Raw genomic sequence first — 8,922 nt, 5'->3', positions numbered from 1 at the left:
CTCAAGATTTGATGATCAAAATGTGAAGGCTTTACCCTTCTTTAAAAGGGAACAAGAATACCCTTGGCAGGAAGAGAGAGGCAAAGATTAAAAGAGACTGAAGGAACACCTATTCAGAGCCTGCCCCACATGTGGCCCATACATATACAGCCACCCAATTAGACAAGATGGATGAAGCAAAGAAGTGCAGACCTGACAGGAGCCGGATGTAGAGAACCTGACACAGCCAGAATACAGCAAATACAGAGAGGCGTAATGCCAGCAGCAAACCACTGAACTGAGAACGGGACCCCTGCTGAAGGAATCAGAGAATGAACTGGAAGAGCTTGAAGGCTTGAGACCCCATATGTACAACAATGCCAAGCAACCAGAGCTTCCAGGACCAAGCCACTACCTAAAAGACTATACATGGACTGACCCTGGACTCTGACCTCATAGGGTAGCAATGAATATCCTAGTAAGAGCACCAAAGTGGAAGGAGAAGCCCTGGGTCCAAGTTAAGACTGAACCCCAGTGAACTAGACTGTCGGGGGGGGCGGCAATGGGGGGAGGGTGGGGAGGGGAACACCCATAAGGAAGGGGGGGAGGGAAGGGGATGTTGCCAAATGTACATAAGAAATACTCAAGTTAATAAAAAAAAAAAAAAAAGTCCTGGAAAGAATGGGAATTCAAGGCCCATACCTAAACATAGTAAAAGACATATACAGCAAACCAGTAGCTAATATTAAACTAAATGGAGAGAAACTTGAATCAATCCCACTAAAATCAGGGACTAGACAATACTGCCCACTGTCTTCCTACTTACTCAATATAGTTCTTAAAGTTCTATCCAGAGCAATCAGTCAACAAAAGGAGATCTAAGGGATACATATTGGAAAGGAAGAAGTCAAAATGTCACTATTTGCAGATGATATGATAGTATATTTAAGTGATCCCAAAAGTTCCACTAGAGAACTACTAAAGCTGATAAACAACTTCAGCCAAGTGGCTGGGTATAAAATTAACTCAAATAAATCAGTAGCCTTCCTCTACACAAAAGAGAAACAAGAAGAGAAAGAAATTAGGGAAACGACACCCTTCATAATAGTCCCAAATAATATAAAATACCTTGGTGTGACTTTAACCAAGCAAGTAAAAGATCTGTACAATAAGAACTTCAAGACTCTGAAGAAAGAAATTGAAGAAGACCTCAGAAGATGGAAAGATCTCCCATGCTCATAGATTGGCAGGATTAATATAGTAAAAATGGCTAACTTGCCAAAAGGGATCTACAGATTCAATGCAATCCCCATCAAAATACCAATCCATTTCTTCAAAGAGTTAGACAGAGCAATTTGCAAATTCATCTGGAATAAGAAAAAAGCCAGGATAGCTAAAACAATCCTCAACAATAAAAGACTTCTGGGGAATCACTATCCTGAACTCAATCAATGTATTACAGAGCAATAGTAATAAAAAACTGTATGGTATTGGTAAGAGACAGACAGATAGACCAGTGGAATAGAATTGAAGACCCAGAAATGAACCCACACACCTATGGTCACTTGATTTTTTTGACAAAGGAGCCAAAACCATCCAATGGAAAAAGATAGCATTTTCAGCAAATGGTGCTGGTTCAACATTGTAGAGAAGAATGCAGATCGATCCATGCTTATCACCCTGTACAAAGCTTAAGTCCAAGTTGATCAAGGACCTCCACATCAAACCAGATATACACAAACTAATAGAAGAAAAAGTGGGGAAGAGTCTGGAACACATGGGTACTGACTGAAGAAAATTTCCTGAACAAAACACCAATGGCTTATGCTCTAAGATCAAGAATCGACAAATGGTATCTCATAAAACTGCAAAGCTTATGTAAGGCAAAGGACACTGTCCTTAGGACAAAACGGCAACCATCAGATTGGGAAAAGATCTTTACCAAGCCTACAACTGATAGAGGGCTTATACCCAAAATATACAAAGAACTCAAGAAGTTAGACCGCAGGGAGACAAATAACACTATTAAAAAATGGGGTTCAGAGCTAAACAAAGAGTTCACAGCTGAGGAATGCTGAATGGCTGAGAATGTTCAACATCTTTAGTCATAAGGGAAATGCACATCAAAACAACCCTGAGATTTCACCTCACACCAGTGAGAATGGCTAAGATCAAAAACTCAGGTGACAGCAAATGCTGACGAGGATGTGGAGAAAGAGGAACACTCCTCCATTGTTGGTGGGATTACAGACTGGTAAAACCATTCTGGAAATCAGTCTGGAGGTTCCTCAGAAAATTGGACATTGAACTACCTGAGGATCCAGCTATACCTCTCTTGGGCATATACCCAAAAGTTGCCCCAACATATAACAAAGACATATGCTCCACTATGTTCATCGCAGCCTTATTTATAATAGCCAGAAGCTGGAAAGAACCCAGATGCCCTTCAACAGAGGAATGGATACAGAAATTGTGGTACATCTACACAATGGAATATTATTCAGCTATCAAAAACAATGACTTTATGAAATTCATAGTCAAATGGATGGATCTGGAAAATATCATCCTGAATGAGGTAACCCAATCACAGAAAAACCCACATGGTATGCACTCATTGATAAGTGGCTATTAGCCCAAATGCTTGAATTGCCCTAGATGCACAGAACACATGAAACTCAAGAAGGATGACCAAAATGTGAATGCTTCACTCCTTCTTAAAAGGGGAACAAGAATACCCTTGGCAGGGACTAGGGAGGCAAAGTTTAGAACAGAGGCAGAAGGAACACCCATTCAGAGCCTGCACTACATGTGGCCCATACATATACAGCCACCCAATTAGGTAAGATGGATGAAGCAAAGAAGTGCAGGCCAACAGGAACCGGATTTAGATCTTTCCTGAGAGACACAGCCAGAATACAGCAAATACATAGGCAAATGCCAGCAGCAAACCACTGAACTGAGAATGGGACCCCCGTTGAAAGAATCAGAGAAAGGGCTGGAAGAGCTTGAAGGGGCTCAAGACCCCATATGAACAACAATGCCAAGCAACCAGAGCTTCCAGGGACTAAGCCACTACCCAAAGACTATACATGGACTGACCCTGGACTCCGACCTCATAGGTAGCAATGAATAGCCTAGTAAGAGCACCAGTGGAAGGGGAAGCCCTTGGTCCTGCCAAGACTGAACCCCAAGTGAACGTGATTGTTGGGGGGAGGGCGGTAATGGGGGGAGGATGGGGAGGGGAACACCCATGTAGAAGAAGGGAAGGGTTAGGGGAATGTTGGCCCGGAAACCGGGAAGGGGAATAACAATCGAAATGTAAATAAGAAATACTCAAGTTAATAAAGATAAAAAAATAAATATAAGGGGAGCACGAATACCATTGGCAGGGACTAGGTAGGCAAAGTTTAGAACAGAGGCAGAAGGAACACCCATTCAGAGCCTGCCCCACATGTGCCCCATACATATACAGCCACCAAACTCGATAAGATGGCTGAAGCAAAGAGGTACAGGCTGCCTGGAACCGGATGTATAGCTTTCCTGAGAGACTCCGCTGGAATATGGCAAATATATAGGCGAATTCCAGCAACAAACCACTGAAGTGAGTACTGGACCCCCTTCGAAGGAATCAAAGAAAGGACTGAAAGAGCTGAAAGGTCTTGAGACCCCATATGAACATCAATGCCAACCAACCAGAGCTTCTAGGGACTAAGCCACTACCCACAGACTATATGTACATGGAGTAACCCTGGGCTCCAACTGCAGCAATGAATAGCCTAGTAAGAGCACCTGTGGAAGGGGAAGCCCTTGGTCCTGCCACGGCTGGACCCCCATTGAATGGGATTGTTGCAGGGAGGGCGGTAATGGGAGGAGGATGGGGAGGGGAATACCCATATAGAAGGAGAGGTGGATGTTGGCCTGGAAACCGGGAAAATGAATAACATTTAAAATGTAAATAAGAAATATCCAATTTAATAAAGATGGAAAAAATAAAAGATAACTGTTCTGTCAAAGGGAGGGAATGGGCATGATGGATAAACCTATTTCATCCTGTCCTTTTGTAAGCTAAGTGCCTCCCACTAGCTACTCTTCTCTTAAGTTTCAAAATATTCTTGCTGGCTTGGAGTAAGAAAAAAAGATACCTGCAGTAGCATGGGCTGGCATCACGGGGAGAGCCTTAGGCCAGATTTAATGATTCCGTCTCTGCAAACTCAGTAGGGTCTCAGTATGCAAGACCAGCTGCATTTAGCACCTTCAAGGTACAGCCCTGTTTGCCTGGGAACTGTTGAGCTTCACATGGGCATTCCAACCCATATCTACCAAGCTTATTTCCATGGAATTGCTTAAAATATTGTGGTATACTCATCTCTTACTGTAATTCTGATTCTTGCTGTAAAATATCATCCCTGGTGCGACCATTGATTTTCTTTAGTCTCTCTTATGAAAAGAAAAAGTCTGAAACCCTTAGATTCTTTGCTTGTGATTTCTATTATTTCTTCATGCTATTAGAAAAGTGGTGGCAGTAGGCGTTTTTTGCTCACATATTGACCAATTAGTATCCCATCCTCTGCATTATACAAATTCCCTAAAATAATCATGCTGTTAGCATCAATACAGTCAACAAAATTAAAGAACGTTTTTTAGAAAGGGGGTGAGCATGAGCACCTCATTTCTCTTGCCCTCTTTTCCCTGCAGAAAATAGAGTCAACATATGCAGTCAACTTGCAAGGCCAAGGCTGAATCTGATAACTCAAGTCTATATTCATGTTACTGTCCCTTGTATATCCTATCTGAGTATGCAGAATAAACTAGAAAGGGCATTTTAAAAATCCCTTTAGGACTACTTTAAAGAAAATCCATCAGCTCCATCACTGGGAAGAAAAGCACTTTTTTTTTTTTTTTCTAAGTGCAGGTACCAGACTATATAGTCTCCAACTCTTCTTTGAACACCAGAAATAGAACAGGCTAAGTCAAGATGAGCAGATGTCTTATTCTTGTCCGGAGCAAGACATCAAAGGTCTGACAAACAGTCCCTGAACATGGTGACCAACATCTCAATCTGTGGCATCCTTCCTTTATCAGAGATTACAGGGTGCAGGTGCCCTTCATTGCTGGTAATGTATGTTCTCCAAAAATCTATTATTAAATCAAAATTTGCAATTAAACTGCTATGAAAATGTGGTGCTTATTATTGATGAGTCACTTGATAAGATCTCTTCTTAAATCAATAAATTATCTGTTTAATTGTAAAATCAAAAAAAATATATGTTTTTATCAAGTCCACCTTACCTCCTTTCCAACTCTTTCGGTATCCCCCCACCATATGCACTTTTTTCTTAACCTTCTCAGTCAAGTTAGTGTTGCCAGTATGTGCATGGGTGTAAGGCCATTCATTGGCACATCGACTTCCTATCACTGGCTACATATCTGAAGAAAAATGTCCCTTCCCCAGAAGCCATCAGTGGCAATATCTCCTTAGCTATGTGTAACTTTTAATGAGTTCTTGGCCCATTCATGCTAGAATTTTGGCCGGCATGATTCTGTGCAGGTCTAATTGAACTAGTTTAAAACCTGTAATGTCCTCATAACTGTTCCGATACTGTCTAAAGAACTATCTTGCTTGTGTACAAGAACAGTGAGTCATTGGACTGCTGTTTAGTTTGTGAAAGTGCCTTCTTCTTAAGGGTTTAGCTACCATCTCCACGTCATGCTGCACACACACAGTCCATGTGAGGACGATTACTTACTATATATACTAACATTAAGAGCCTTTTCTCTTCTCTCCTCTTCTTTCTTTTTCCCCTTTGCTCCCTTCCTCTTATTCCCTTCCCCTTCCATTCCCTTTTCAGTAAGAATAAGCTGGGGCATCCTAATTTTCTTGAGTGGCTCTTTGATGCATCCTAAATAACACTCACAAGGAGGTCAACCCCCTGCTTGTCTAATAGCGTCATCTGTCTGCTGTCTCAGAGCTTTGAATTACAGCCTGCATGACCGTGATGCAAGCTGTAGCGTCACTGCCAGTGACATGTGCAACAGGAGAGTGGGTAGCTGGAGCTTCAGTGCATTGTTCACAAGCAATGATGTATTGTTAATTTTCAAGGAAAATGAACAAGGTCTCAAAATAACACTTGCAGAGCATAATATATTGCTTCATGAGCAATAAATACCAAGCAGAAGATAAAACCTTGAGCCTTAGGCTTAATGCAATCCAAAAACATGATTTATTCTGCTGTTTCCTTTCCATTAACCAAAGAACAGAAAGCACAATGTTATTCAATGCTGGGACACACAATCCTATCTGTATGCCATAATCTATCAAAGAAAATATTTTTCCATGCGTGTTATGTACAGAATACTATGCCATGTGCCAAAAATGTTTTTTCCTGTGTTCAACACATTTTCTAAAATTTTCTCACTTCCTTTCATCATACTTGAGTTCTTAGTACTATTGCCAGTACCACTCTCTAAACAGCAGCCTATCAGCCTTCTGTAGTGTGTGTCTTCCCGCCACGGCAAAAATGATTTCTTTGATGTATAGCATAGAAAAAGTAGACAATGATATTAAATAGATTCCTGGGAGTCCAACCAGATTAGTCTTAGTATTTACTGCATAGTAGTATGAGACAATGGGCCAAGAACTGTAAACATGAGATTGGCTGTGCAACTGATAGATGACTCGGGGTTATGAAGAAACCAAGAGTACGAGCCACTCTTAATTAAGAAGCCACAAAATTGTGAACTATGGAGATGGCTCAGTGGATACAAGCACTAGCCTCAAAAGCAAGCATGGTGACACAAGTTCAATGGTGATCCAAATGCAATCTCTGGAACTCACCCAAATGTGCTAGATGTGCTGGCATAGGTCTAAGTCTGGCACATCTACCACAAAATGTCAGAGAGACAGATGAATATCCCAGAAGCTCATGCGCCACAACGGAAATAAGATCCTGCTTGGTCAAGTTGTGGTCTCCACACATGAAGGATAGCATACTTGCATGTGCCCATGCTCACACGTGTGCACAAACACACACACAAATAAATGTTTTTTGAGGAGCACACAACATTTCTGCCATGGAGAAAAGCCTCTCAGTCTTACCACAGGAGACATTTAGAGCTAGATAATTCTTCATTCCAGAGGAATTCCCTGTAGGACAGACGATGATTACCAGCTTCTTTGGCCTTAACCTATCCACTAGACAGATTTCATCAGTAACTCCCTATTGCCAACTGGTACAAAAAGAAATGTCTCCAGACTGTCAAATTTCCACTGAGGAGAATTTTAGATCCAAATGAGAACCAGTAGAATAGAAAACATGGGGAATACCCTTATGTCCAAGTTCAAATCTTGTCTAACTTTTGACTGTGCTTTATTTTAGTATAGCATAATAGGTAAGAGCAGAAATTGTAGAGACAGATTTTATAAACTTGCATTCTGGCTCCACTGTCTGGCCTCTATTCTCATTAATTCATCAATACAATGAGATAATGAGAAGAATTTATTTCATGACGTTGTTTTGGGTTTTAAATTTATATACATAAAATGCCAGAACATGCCTGGCACATAGTAAGTATGATGAAGGTATTAGTCCTAGTATGGTTTCTGTTATATTATTCAGTATTTTATTAGTACTGGTATGATCCAGAGAGCTGGGGTCTATTATCTTCCTTCTGCAGAAATGATACAGAGCTAAGTCCACAATCCAGGACCACATAGTATAAAGAGAGCTTGAATGGCTTTAACTCTATTAAATCTAGCAGGTAATCACCACATTGTACATTTACAGAGTTCTCTTATTTAAAAGTATATCTATTGCTAGGAGTAACAGAAGTCAATGGGGTTTATGTCTCCTGGCCAATGTCCACAAATCATCCTCTAACCTCCATGCATGGCACATGCTTACCCATACACAAACAAAAAATAAATAAGTGCTATTATTAAAAAAAAAGGAGAAACAGCAAATTTCCCAAGAAAGCTTTTTATCTTAGTCAAAGGATATAGTTGGGAGATGGTGCCAACATATTTTATATTTCAAAGTGAAAAAGAGATACATTTATGAACTCAGTATGATAGAATTGTAATCATTTCTTTTCAAATAGCTTTTGCAGAATTGGATAATCAGTGGTTCATAAACAGGCACTGACTTGGTAGTTATGGAGCGACATCAAGTTAAAGTGGATAATCACTTCCAAAGCTTTTATTCCTTTGATGTTTATGCACTTATTCCAAAATGCCTTATGCTCAATTCAGTTACTTTGAAGGCACTTATGGACATCTACTCTATAACTTCTGATCTCCTAAGGAGTTGTCACACAGCAAAGAAGGAGAACTAGGGAAGGTATTTTGAAGAGCATTTTGTATCACGGGCACTTACTTTGTGAGTATTCCTTTCTTTAAAAAAAAAAGGTTTTGTGTGTGTGTGTGTGTGTGTGTGTGTGTGTGTGTGTGTGTGTACATGTATTTATGTGCATATATGTCTGTAAGTGGGGGGGCACACATGCATAGAATTGAGAAGAGAGCCTGATGTACCCTCTTCTATTACTCTGCTGTGTGTCTTCCTCTATTACTCTCTGCCTATTGTTTTGAGGCAGGGTCTCTCCATAAGCCTGGAGGTTGTGTTTTTTTAGGTAGGCTGCAATCCTCAACACCAGCAAGTCCCTCCTTTCTACTCACTTCAGAACTGGGTTATAGGCAGATACAGGATACTCACATGCTATGTGGGAGCTTGGATCTGAACTTTGGTCCTCAGAATCGCACACCAAGTACCCCTAACCACTTAGCCATCTTCACATCCCCTTCTGAGTATTCTTGGCTGCTTCTAGTACTTATAGGAGTCATAGAAAATTGAGTAATATCCTTCTCTGTGATGTGGAACTCATTTGCTAAGATACTAAAGAAATTGCTTGATATCCATATTTAGGCATGAAAGCAAGTTTGAATAAGCC

This window comes from Rattus rattus, chromosome X, assembly GCF_011064425.1.
Source record: "Rattus rattus isolate New Zealand chromosome X, Rrattus_CSIRO_v1, whole genome shotgun sequence".
NCBI classification, from domain to species: Eukaryota; Metazoa; Chordata; class Mammalia; order Rodentia; family Muridae; genus Rattus; species Rattus rattus.
The sequence above is the reverse complement of the archived record's forward strand: the minus strand, read 5'-3'. Positions refer to the sequence as shown.